The sequence below is a fragment of the Sabethes cyaneus genome, chromosome 1 (assembly GCF_943734655.1).
Source record: "Sabethes cyaneus chromosome 1, idSabCyanKW18_F2, whole genome shotgun sequence".
NCBI classification, from domain to species: Eukaryota; Metazoa; Arthropoda; class Insecta; order Diptera; family Culicidae; genus Sabethes; species Sabethes cyaneus.
In genome coordinates this window covers 100,068,673-100,082,180 of record NC_071353.1, presented here as the reverse complement: position 1 = coordinate 100,082,180, position 13,508 = coordinate 100,068,673, and positions in this window count along the sequence as shown.

Below are 13,508 nucleotides of genomic sequence, written 5' to 3'. Positions count from 1 at the left end.
GCAGTAGGCAGTAGTATTATTGGAAAACCTGAATCCAACGTATTAATAACATGAAGTTGCTTATTTGTTGCGTGTTTCAATACTGTAACCAATGAAGTTTTTTGCAATTTAAACAAGGCTCAATAGCAACATGGAAGATGTTGCAAGCGCTGCTTGGGGGAGATCGGGTAACCAACCCCGGTGGAAACTAAGGTCGTAACAGGGGAGGAGGCACAGTGTTGTCTCGACACTGAAACATGGCAGCCCCATCCCGAGACTCGGTAGCGTAAGCCCTACCTAGCTACGTACGGCTACCTAGCTAAACCCAAAAAACTAACAACAAGAGTCAAGAAATATCTTCTCGGAACATTCGTCATGGACCAAGGCGACGAAATAAGGATATGGAATGGAAACTTGGTACATGGAACTGCAGATCGCTAAGTTTCGTTGGTGGCGACAGGGTGCTGCTCCATCAGCTAGAACCCCGAAAGTTTGGCATCGTGGCACTGCGGAGATCTGTCGTAAAGGCGAGAAGGTGTGGAGGATCCGTGGCGGCAAAGCCCAATTTTACCAGAGTGGTGGAGTGACCAACGAGTTGGGAACGGGTTTCGTAGTGTTGGATAGATGCAACGTACGACAGCTGCTCCCCACGGGACATCAAGATCGTCATCGGGGATATGAACGCCCAAATCGGCAGGGAAGCGATGTATAGACCGGTTATCGGGCCCCATAGCCTGCACACCGACCCGAACGATAACGGCCAGCGATGCATCTACTTTGCGGCTTCCCGAGGCTTGGTGATCAAAAGCACCTTCTTTCCCCATAAAGATATCCACAAGGCCACGTGGAGATCACCTGACCAACGAACCTCGAACCAAATCGACCATATTCTCATCGAGGGCCGGTTCTTCTCGAACATCACCAACGTACGCTCCCTACGGAGTGCGGGTATTGACTCGGACCACTATCTAGTAGCAGTACATGTGCGCTCAAAACTATCGATGGTTTATACCTCGCGACAAAGTCGCCCTCCTCGGCTAAACATTCGGCAATTAGACAACCCGCGAACTGCCGAAAACTACGCGCGAGTACTGGATGAAGCTCTGCCTTCCTCTGTGGAGCTAGATGCGTCGACTCTCGAAAACGGATGGAGTAGGATACGCTCGGCCGTCAACGAGGCCGCAACCGCGGTGCTAGGTGTGGAAACCTCGAGTGCACGAAATGATTGGTTTGACGGGGAATGCCAAGAAGCGATAGAGAGGAAAAAAGAGTTTGGGGAAACTATCTGAGCATATCCACGAGAGAGAACTTGGCCAAGCATCGATGAGCGAGGAATGAGTTGACCACGATCCTGATGAGGAAAAAGCGCCAGAAGGAGGACAGAGAAATCGGTCTGCTGAAGAATAATAGAGCCGCCGGAAAGGACCGACTCCCGGCAGAACTCTACAAAAATGGCCAAGAACCGCTAGCAACGGCACTTTACTTGCTGATTTCAAGGATTTGGGAAGAAGAGAAACTACCGGAGTAGTAGATGGAAGGTGTAGTCTGTCCCATCTACAAAAAGGGCGACCGGCTAGACTGCTGTAACTACCGCGGCATTACGGTGGTCAACGCCGCCTACAAGGTGCTCTCCCAGATTTTGTTGCGTCGTCTATCCCCAATAGCAAGAGATTTCGTAGGACAGTATCAGGCGGGCTTTATGGGGACCCGTGCTACTACCGATCATATTTTCACTCTCCGACAAATCCTCCACAAATGTCGAGAGTACAACGTGGCCACGCATCATATTTTCGTGGATTTCAGAGCAGCATATGATACCGTTGAACGCGAACAGCTATGGCAGATAATGCACGAGTACGGTTTTCCGAACAAACTGACGCGGCTGATCAAAGCTACTTTAGAACGAGTGATGTCGTGACTATTGACAGCGATGAACTGGAAGTGGTTGATGAGTTCGTATATTTGGGATCTCTGGTCACCGCCGACAATAATACCAGTAAGGAGATCCAACGCAGTGTTGCCACATGTACAGATTTATCTGGAAAAGTACATATTTTATCGAATTTTTTGGTACAGATTCTGTATGGTACAGATTACAGATTTTTGCCAAAAAGTACAGATAGGTACAGATTTTTCTGAGTGTCAAAAACTCATACTTTTTTCTCAGTGCTGTTTCTTGAAATCAATGGAGAAACAATTCTTAGTATGAATGAAATTAATACAAAGCGAATTTATGTATAAGTTTAGCAGAGATATATGCAAACATCATCAAACAAATAAATGATTTGAGACTCGTGCATTTTTTTAATGCTGACAAACCAAATTTTTCTAAGCAATAATTATTTTTATTGGTACAGATTTTTGGAAGAAAAGGTACAGATGAAAAAGATTTTTGCCCCTTCCAGTACAGATGAATATGTGGCCACACTGATCCAATGACGCATTCAAGCTGGAAATTGAGCCTACTTTTCCCTCCGCAAGATGTTCCGATCTAGGAGCATACGCCGCCGCACAAAGCTGACGATGTACAAAACGCTAATAAGACCGGTAGTCCTCTACGGACTTGAGACAGTAACTTTGCTTACGGAAGACATATGTGCACTTGCCGTTTTTGAACGAAAGGTGTTGCGGACTATTGACGTAGGACTACGTCTTTGTTTACTATACTGGGACTGGATAGCACTTTGTGAAAACGAAAATAGAAGTGTAACATTTGAATGAAATATTTCAAATGCTAATAACTAGTAAACTACTAAACGAAACTGAACAATTTATATGTCGTTGGACAGATAAAATGATCAGCAAATTTATGGCGGGGGTCAGAGAGCAATTTTATTGAGGGCGTAAGAGGGGGGGGGCTCCAATACAAATGAAACACAAATATCCTCAAAACTCGAGAATCAATCAAGCAAATGGAACCAAATTTGGCATGTGGGGGTTTTAGAAGGTAGGATTTTTTCCATGATGTACTGAGACCCCTTCCCCCTCTAGGAGGGAGGGCTTCCATGTAAATGAAATACAAATTTCCTCATAAATCTCGAATTAATCAAGCAAATGGAATTAAATTTGGCATGTGGAGGTTTTTGGAGGCAAATTTTTTTCTATGGTAAATTGAAACCCGTCCCCTCTCTAGGAGGTGGGGGGGCTCCCATACAAATATACGAATTTCCTCATAACTCGAGAATTAATAAAGCACAAGGAATCAAATTTGGGCCGTGGCGGTTTTTGGAGGTAAGGTTTGGAGGTTTGGAGGTTTTTTCTATAATGTACTGAGACCCCTTCCTCTTCTAAGAGGGGGGGGGCTTCCATACAAATGAAATACAAATTTCTTCATAACTCTAGAACTAATCAAGCAAATGGAACCAAATTTGGCATGTGGGGGTTTTAGAAGGCAGTAATTTTTTCTATGGTGTACTGAGACCAATCCGTCTTTTAACAGGGGGGGCTCCTATACAAATGAAATACAATTTTCCTCATAACTCGAGAACTAATTAAGCAAATGGAACCAAATTTGGCATGTGGGAGTTTTGGAAGGCATGAATGTATTTTATGATGGTTTGAGACTCCTCACCCCTGTGGTAGGAAGATAAGAACTCTCATCAAATGAAACAGAAATTTTTGCGCATGTGGCATATTTTCTGCTATATAACAAGCGGTAGGCTAGTAAAACCTTCTCGGAGCAAAAGCAGTAAATCGACGCCACTAACTTACGTGCCTGTTGCCGTTCATGTCAGAAGAGAATGACATTCGAATGGCACGTCATGTTTGCGATGAACGTGCTTTGGCTTTAATGTTAAAATTTAATGTTGTTAATGTTTAATGGCCCTTTTAAAAGCCACAAGCGAGTTAAAGCAAGATTATTGAAACATGGCAAGCTACGCATAATCATATTTAATACAATAATCTATGGGCTGGTAAATCATTACTATTTCACCCTATTATATGTCTCTATGGTTGCAGGCGTTGTACTTATGAATCCCCGTCCACGTATTTTCAAAGCTACCATTGCATTCAATGAAGAATTGAATCTGAATATTTCGCTCTTCTCTTCTAAACATTTACTTAAACAAGTTAGTCTTTGATCTAATGATCTGATATAGTCCTACGTCACCCTTTCGTACAACCCTTAGGGCTGTATATCTTGTAGTTTTTTTGGGGGAGTACAAACGGAAAGCGGAGACGTATGAATCACGAGCTACAGGCACTGCTTAGAGAGCATCGTACACTTGGCGAATGTTGGGAGACTACGGTGGGCCGACCACGTCGCAAGGATGCCGGACGACTGTGTAATGAAATCCGTTCTCTTCAAGAACCCCACCGGCACCAGGAATAGAGAAGCTCACCGTGCACGATGGCTCGACCAGTTTGAAGCCGACTTGCGTGTGTCGAGACGCGCAACGAATTGGCGACGAGCAGCCCAAGACCGAGTACAATGGAGAAGAATTCTTGATACGGCTAGAGCCACCCCGGCTCTCGGCTGAATAACCTAACCTGCAAGTAGGTTTTTGGCAACCTGTGGTAAGACGTAGTCCTACGGCAATAAACATATTATTGTTCAAATTCTTTAACAGCAAACTTTTTTTATGAACACACTGAGGGCATCATTTTTTCGTCATTTAAAGCATGTATGTGTAAACTGACTGATATTTAAGTATATTTCTGTAAGAGAAATATTTTGTGTTGCCAAAAACGGATACAGTGGGATTTCGAATTTGGCATGGTTAGATTTTGGCGTGCCTCGATTCTGGCAACAAAAGATTTAAAGGCGTTAGCTGAAGTCGGGTTTAATAGGGGCTTCACACTCACAAGCTGTTGGCATCACTGGGCGTCCAATGTACTCGACATAGGTCTGCTGTTTCGTATATGTAACCGACCTATAGCAGTAGTAAAACCATTGATTGTTTACATCCAAGAAAAAGTGGAAGTAAATAAAACAGTTTGCACAATTTGGATTTTTGGAAGTTAATTAGGTGATTTTAATTTGAAATTTTATCCAAGAATTCCCGAAAAATTTGTTCCTGAATGGATGTCTGTTCTCTGTGGAGAAACTATCGAATTGAGAGTAAAACTGGTAATGATGTACACCCCTATTCTGTATTTCGAACGCGTTTATGTTTCGTTCGAAACTGACATTTCGTTCGAAAAAACAGCGGCTCGAACGAAAGAACTTCATATGAAAAAACAACTCGAACGAAATATTTGCCAAGTCGATCGAAATATTTCAACTCGTTCGAAATACAGAATATAGGTGGTAATCTTATGAAGTAATTAAATTTAATAAACATTGCAGTTTGAGCTGCATTGAAGCTGCTACAAAACGGTGGTGCATTTCTTTCTAAATTCCCAAACATTCTCAAAAATTGATTCGAGATAAAGGGACAACCTCAAACCGATGCCTGGAGATAAAGATCTTACGCAAACTGCCTGCGGAGCCTGTGGGTCGGTGTCCGAGGAAGATGAAGGTATGGTATGTTGCGACAAATGTAACGGTTGCTACCATTACCGATGCGTAGGCGTTACAGAGGATGTTGAAAATGAGGCGAGGTGGTACTGTCCAAAGGAAGACTGTCAGAGCCAGAAGAAACTGGACGAAGATACTTTCAGGACAAGAGCAAAGAAGAAGACGATCGACGATAACGTGAACAAATCAGGCGTGAAAACTGATGCAAGGCCAGGGCTATCGATGGAGCGAGAACTGAAAGCTCTCGAAAAGGAACGAGAAAAATGGAACAGGAATTGCTGAACGAACGCTTTCTGAGGGAAAAGCGGATGGAGATAGGACGAATCCTTTGAGAACAGCGAAAGTTCGAGTTAAAGAATCCAGAAATTACCATCCAGAAGCAGTTGAAGAGAAGGAAGAAAGCAGTTTCAGAAGATGTAAAAGGAGATGAGAAGGATTCGGAGGAGTTTAATAGTGATTGTGAAAGCGAAGAAGCCACGGAAAAATCTGAAAGCGAATCTGATGCGGAGAAGTCTACCGATGAAGAGAAGGTGCAGAAAAGAAAATCGAAGGCGAAGACAGCGAGCTCATACGGGCTGGGTAAGCTATTGCAACTCCATCTAAAGTGCAATTAGCTGCTCGGAGCGGCATAAGTAAGAAACTACCTATATTCACTGGAAAACCCGAAGAATGGCCGCTATTCATGGGCACCATCTACAGAGACTATAGGTTACAGAGGCGACAAAGCATTTCAAAACCGCTAAATTTTGAATCAAAACGGAGAGTACCATTACAAATAAAGGAACTGTCCGTTAGGATTCAAAATTTAGCGATTTTTGAGTGCCTTGTCGCCTCTGTAATCTATCCAGCTTTTTACAAGCCATAATGGCGGCCATAATATTTGAACAGCATTTTTGACATTTCCCTAATACATCGCACGGTTTCTCTCCGCGCGTTCAGGGTAAAACTAAAGGAATGTACGGAAAGAAAGCGTGCGATATATTAGGGAAATGTCAAAAATGCTGTTCAAATATTACGAACACGTCCGCCATTATGGCTCGTAAAAAGCTGGATAGTCTCTGTATTAGCACCCAAGCAGCAATTGCAACATCTACCATGTTGCTATTAAGTCTTATTTAAATTACAAAAAGCTTCACCGGTTACATTATTGAAACACGCAACAAATAAGCTACTTTATGTTATTAATACGTTGGATTCAGGTTATCCAATACTTATCCTGTGTATTCATCTTATTAGTGTTTATATAGTAACATGAAACTTCATCGCAACATCGTGTTATAATAATGTCATTGCTAAACAATAATGTCGCATGATGTTGCATCATGTTGATTACAGCATATTTTTAAATGAAATGTAACCAAACAAATACAATAAATGTAACATCATATTCCGCCATATTTTTATGAAAAAATATTTTTCAATGAAGAAACGTTTTTATTTTACAATAATTACACGAACATTCATCAGGAGTCCATGGCATTTACTAAAATATTATTTGATTACAGTATCTAGTTCGATTTTACACCGCATTTCTTCATCGTAAACTAATTCTTAATCTGGCTGGTTTAATTCTTCATATTTGAAAATTAATCCAGCTTTTTACGAGCCATAATGGCGGACGTGTTCGTAATAATTGAACAGCATTTTTGACATTTCCCCAATACATCGCACGTTTTCTTTCCGCGCGTTCACGGTAAAACTAAAGGAATGTACGGAAAGAAAACGTGCGATGTCAAAAATGCTGTTCAAATATTACGAACATGTCCGCCATTATGGCTCGTAAAAAGCTGGATAAATTACTAACTTTCACGAGGTGCATGAAATAATACAAAGCAAAATTATATTTTGCACGATAAATTTTGAATGGCATGAAGATTAGCTCATAACGAGCCTAAAAAAACTAAAGTTTTGTTTCGCATAATGTAAATACTGTTCGTCTTGGAGACCAGAGAGGAAATTTGTTTCCCGCTAAACAATAATTCGCGATTACAAAGTTGCTCATAATTTGTGCGTAGTTGGTTTTTGTGCGAGGAAAAAAGAGAAGAAAATATTTTTGTTTTTGTTTTCACGCAAGTTTGGACAACGCGACATATAGGATTTCGTGTGAGTGCGAACAGGTTTAAAATCTCTTTTAGTATCGTATCCAGCTTTTTACGAGCCATAATGGCGGACGTGTTCGTAATATTTGAACAGCATTTTTGACATTTCCCTAATACATCGCACGTTTTCCTTCCGTGCATTCCTTTAGTTTTACCGTGAACGCGCGGAAAGAAAACGTGCGATGTATTAGGGAATTGTCAAAAATGCAGTTCAAATATTACGAACACATCCGCCATTATGGCTCGTAAAAAGCTGGATAGTCGCGAATAGCTGCTTGTACTTATAGATAACGCACATTGGTTTTTGTGCGAGAAAAAAGAGAAGAAAGTATTTTTATTTTTGTTTACACGCAAGTTTTGACAACGCGGCAAAGGATTTCGTGGGAGAGCGAACAGGCTTAAAATCTCTTTTAGTATCTTAGTCGCGAATGAATCCAGCTTTTTACAAGCCATAATGGCGGACGTGTTCGTAATATTTGAACAGCCTTTTTGACATTTCCCTAATATATCGCACGTTTTCTTTCCGCGCGTTCACGGTAAAACTAAAGGAATGTATGGAAAGAAAGCGTGCGATGTATTAGGTAAATGTCAAAAATGCTGTCCAAATATTACGAACCCGTCCGCCATTATGGCTCATAAAAAGCTGGATAGGCTCCACCTCTTGCGCTTTTTCAGTCACGTAACAGTTCAATAAAGGTAATTGATGCGAATTTTTACCATATTTGAATGTTTCAATTATAGTTGCGTTACCCTTCATGCAACAAATGGTGCTGCTTGGGCAAGCTTCTAACGATGCATGTGGATACTCAGAATTGAAAATCTCGTTCGATTACAAGAATGTCTAAAGTGGTCAGCATTGGAAAGCGTAAGAGGACAGCTGCTTTTTCCGAAATCGGTGCCAAAGGTTATCAACAAACTGCGGCAGTTGTATGGACGACCGGAACAACTTTGGCAATGTCATCTTGACAAGGTGCGGCGACTGAAATCTCCCAAATCGGATAAACCAGCCACGTATATTCCTTTCGGAAACGTGGTGGAGCAGCGAATTTAAAACAACACATGGTAAATACTATTTTAACCCAGGATCTAGTCGACAAGCTTCCAGCTCACGACAAGCGTGAATGGATTCGTTTTAAAAATCGGGAAAGAAAGGTTAATCTTCGTACTCTCACCGATTTTGAGTCGACGATCGTTGCAGAAGCTTGTGAAGCCAACGTAAAAATGGTAATCTGTCGTACGCTGATGCTGCAAGAGCTTGGGGCCAACGTGGGGAAACCCGCCGAACCCAGGCCGGGGATATGCTCTTCGAGCTCAAAAAGAACCCAACGGTCCAGAGCTCGAATTACAGGTAACTGGTTTAGCAGTCGCTGGGCGAAGCGGGCCAGGTTAAGGCGCTGTCGCAGCGTGTTCTTCTCGAGTGTAAAAATCTCGTCGAGATTACGACGGCAGTTCACCTGAAGGATGCTCTGCGTGATCAGCTTAATGTTGATGTGGCACCCGCAGACATCCGCTTGCGGAAGGCATATGGCGATATGCATGCCGGAGGCAATCGCCAACAAAATATTGGCGTCTAGCAAAATTAAGGTGGGCTGGTCAGTCTGTACACTTGTGTCCAAACGGCGTATTGGACGCTGTTTCAGGTGTATGGGCTTTGGCCATCGGGCAGGCAAGTGTAAGGCCCCCGATCGGTCTAAGCTGTTCAGGCGGTGTGGCGAAGATGGCCACCTCGCAGGGGATGTAGCAATCCCCCCAGGTGCCTGCTCTGCACAGCCGAAGCGGGAAATAAGCATGCCACAGGTGGTCCACTGTATGCGGCTTATAGGAGGGCTTTGCAACGATAATGGTGCAGGTTATACAGATTAACCTGAACCACTGTGAGACGGCACAGGAAATGCTTTGGCAACCGGCAACCGAAACGGGGTGCGATATTGCCATTATCGCGGATCCCTACCGGGTCCCCCGGGGCGGCACAAACTGGGTAATCGACAAGGGTCGGATACCCGATCCAGGAGGTGGTTCCTTCCAACCAAGAATGGTTCGTGATTGCTGTGGTCGATGGCGTCTGCATCTGTAGCTGCTACGCGCCACCTAGGTGGTCGCCGGAGCAGTTTGACCGGATGCTAGACGTGCTCACCGACGAGTTCACCGGCTGCAAGCCCGTTGTCATTGGGACTACAATGCTTGGACTGTCGAATGGGATAGCAGGTGCACTACCCCTAGGGGACAAAGCTTGCTTGAAGCTCTGTCCAAGCTGGATGTAAGTCTGGCTAGCGTGGGATCCGTCAGTACCTTTTGTAGGGGGGTACAACAATCGATCATCGACATCACCTTCTGCAGCCCAACGTTGCTTGCCAACATGGACTGGAGGGTGTCAGATGAGTACACGCATAGCGACCACCAAGCTTGACGGTACACGAATGAACGACGGATGCTACGGCCACGCGGGTTGAAGTCGACAGGGAGGAGGTGGAAAGTGAAGTTCTTCGACAAAGACCTGTTCGTTGAAGCACTCAGCGCAGAGAGCAACCGCTCGAACCTGAGTGCCCGTGAGCTGACCAACGTCCTAGTACGGGCATGTGATGCCACTATGCCCAGGACGAGGCAGCCAATGAACGGTCGTCGCTCGGAATACTGGTGGAGTGATACCATTGCCCAGCTCCGCTCCAGGTGCCACAGAGCGAGAAGGCTAGCGCAGATGGCCCGGACCGATGCAGATGCTGAAGCTCGGGGGTCGAACTTTGAGCAGCCAGATTGGCGCTCAACAAGGTTAGGCGTAGCAAGAAATCCTGTTTTCAGGAGCTATGCCGCGATGCGGATTCGAACCCCTGGGGTTGTGCATACCAGGTGGTGATGAAAAAAATGAAGGGTACATCCGCTCCGCAGGAAACCTGCCCCCAAAAGCTGAAAGTCATCGTAGAAGGGCTCTTTCCGCAACATGATCCATTTTGGTGGCCTCCGACCCCGTACGGTCAATCGAATGATGTCCTCATTCCGGTCACGAATGAGGAACTCATCGCAATTGCCAGGGGCTTAAAAACGAAGAAAGCACCCGGTCCTGACGGGTTTCCGAACGAGGCACTCAAAGTGGCGATCCAAGCATATCCCGATATGTTTAGAGAGACGGCTCAGAATTGCCTAGAGGTATGCGAATTTCCAGACAAATGGAAAGTCCAAAGATTGGTACTGCTGCCAAAGCCGGGGAAATCGCCTTGTGATCCCTCGTGGTACAGGCCAATTTGCCTATTGGACACGTTATGCAAATTGCTAGAGCGGGTAATCCTAAACAGGCTAACGCGTGTGGTGGAAAGTGATGTCGGACTGGCAAGCTCGCAGTTTGACTTCCGTAAGGGGAAGTCCACTGCAGACGCCATAAATTCCGTGATGGAGAGGCCGAGAAACCTGAGACGGAAAATACGAGGCGACAGCTATTGTGCCATAGTCACAATTGATGTCAAAAACGCCTTTAACAGCGCTAACTGGGGTGCACCCAGTAAACCATTTGGTTTGTATATCTCGATTGCAACTGAGGTATACGAAATCATATCTGAACGAAAAAGTTATATTTCACGCCATATAAGAACATATATGTACCAAAGTGGAGGCGATATACGTGCGAAAATTTTGACAACTATTTGTAATTCTATATTGCGCAGTTTTTATAACACGCAACTAAATACTCCTGAATATATGATATAGATATAATGAAATATTGCAATTGTCTACCCTGCTTTATAATTCACAGTCATGAATTGTATATGAAGACACGCACGACTACAAAAAAACTTATTGTTCACTTCGATTTGACATACTCTAATCATTATACAATTCCAATGTGAAATTGACATGAAAACGATTTAATGTGAACTTTCTATTACGATGTTGTGTTATCTGGGCAATCGCGCGGTTAGCGCTGCATAGGATGAGGGTACTGGATCATCTATGCAGGTTGCTTAAAAGTTACTTCGAGAACCGGACGCTAGTGTACGACACGGCGGATGGGGCGAAGAAGTACAAAGTGACAGTGGGTGTTCCACAGGGCTCGATTCTCGGCCGCATGATCTGGAATGCCACGTACGATGGGATGCTGAGGCTCGAACTACCCACTGGAGTCGAGATCACTGGCTTCGCCGATGATATCGTCCTTACAGTGGTAGGCGAGTTTCTAGAGGAGGTGGAAATGCTGGCATCGGACGCCATAAGCATAATAGAGGGTTGGATGGCGGGCGTCAATCTACGATTGGCCCCCCACCAGACGGAAGCGGTGATGATCAGTAACCGCAAGTCGGCCTTAGAGGCCAAAATAATCGTTGGAGGACAGGTGATTGTCTCCAAACGAAGTGTGAAGTACCTGGGTGTTATGGCAGACAACAGGCTGAACTTCACCAGTCATATGGATTATACTTGTGGTAAAGCGTCAACGGCGGTTACTGCGCTGTCCAAGATCATGCCGAACGGCTACGGTCATAGCAACAGTAAGAGACGGCTGATGGCCAGCGTTACCACGTCGGTGCTACGGTATGGTGCACCGGCATGGGCCCCGGCTTTGGAAAGTAAGCGCAATCAGACATGTCTGAACAACGGGTTCAGGCTGTTGGCAATGCGCGTTGCGTGCGGCTACCGTATCATATCGTTGGATGCGATTGGGGTTATTGCAGCCATGATTCCCATATGCATACTTGTAGGTGAGGACATTGAGTGCCATAGGCAGAGAAACGTCTGGGGCGCTAGGAACAGAGTTAGGCTGGACTCTATTAGGCGTTGGCAGGCGGAATGGGATCGCACCGATCACGGTAAGTGGACCCATAGGCTGATCCAGAACATATCGTATCGAGGACATGGTGAGGTAAACTTTTTCCTTACCCAGTTTCTGTCGGGACATGAATGCTTTAAGAAGTATCTATACATACGCGTGGGCGGGAAGGCTCATCCTTTTGCCCCGTTTGCACGGTAGCCGAGGAAACGGAGGAGCATGTGATGTTTCACTGCCCGCGTTTCACGACCACTCGGCGGGTGATGCTTGCGGTCGTTGGGGAAGACACCAACGCCGACAACATCGTGCCGAAGAGACCGAAACGATTTAAAGTAAAATAGCACTTTTAGGAGCGATCATAAAACAACCGCTAAATGAAATGAAATTAGTCACCATTTCTCTTTTCTGTTATATGATATAATCTTTTATGTTATTTTCTAGTAAAAACTGGTTAAAATGGTAACTTTAACTAAAGTGCCAATATTGCCCCGTATCCAGCTTTTTACGCGCTATAATGGTGGCCGCTATAAATTGTGTTCGTAAAATGCGAACAATCTTTTTGACAACTCTGCATACTTCAAATCTGGCACTCTTCTCTTGCAACACTACCGTTCTCTTTCTTTCGTTTACGTCAAAGAAGGAAAGCAAAACTGTGCGAAATGTAAACAAAACTATTGCCTTCCTTCTTTTGCGTAAACGAAAGAAAGAGCAACACTGCCGTACAGGAGAAGAGTGCCCAGTTTTGATGGATGCAGAGTTGTCAAAAAGATTGATCACATATTACGAACACAATTTATAGCGTCCGCCATTATAGCGCGTAAAAAGCTGGATAGTGGCCCATTATGCCCCGTATGGTTTTCGAATGAGGCAAAAAGTATCATATTTTAAACATTCAAATTTGATGGCTGTTCATAGTCAATCAATATTCTAACATTGTTAATTTATCAAAGACATGTCAAATCGTGTTTATGGCAATTATTAGAATTTTGATTACGCGCTACATGTTTTATGACGCGTTTTGCTTAGGTGGCCCATATTGCCCCTACCACCCCTATATGCTCTCATTGAGTAAAACAACTATCAATCTGTCAAATATGAAATGGTTCGCATTCTGAACTGATTTTAACCACTCGAGGAGAAATAGCCATCGAACTGTCAAATTTTAACTAAAGAGGTAAAAATTTCGCGAAATGGTTCACAGCCTAAGGGTGTTAATAAA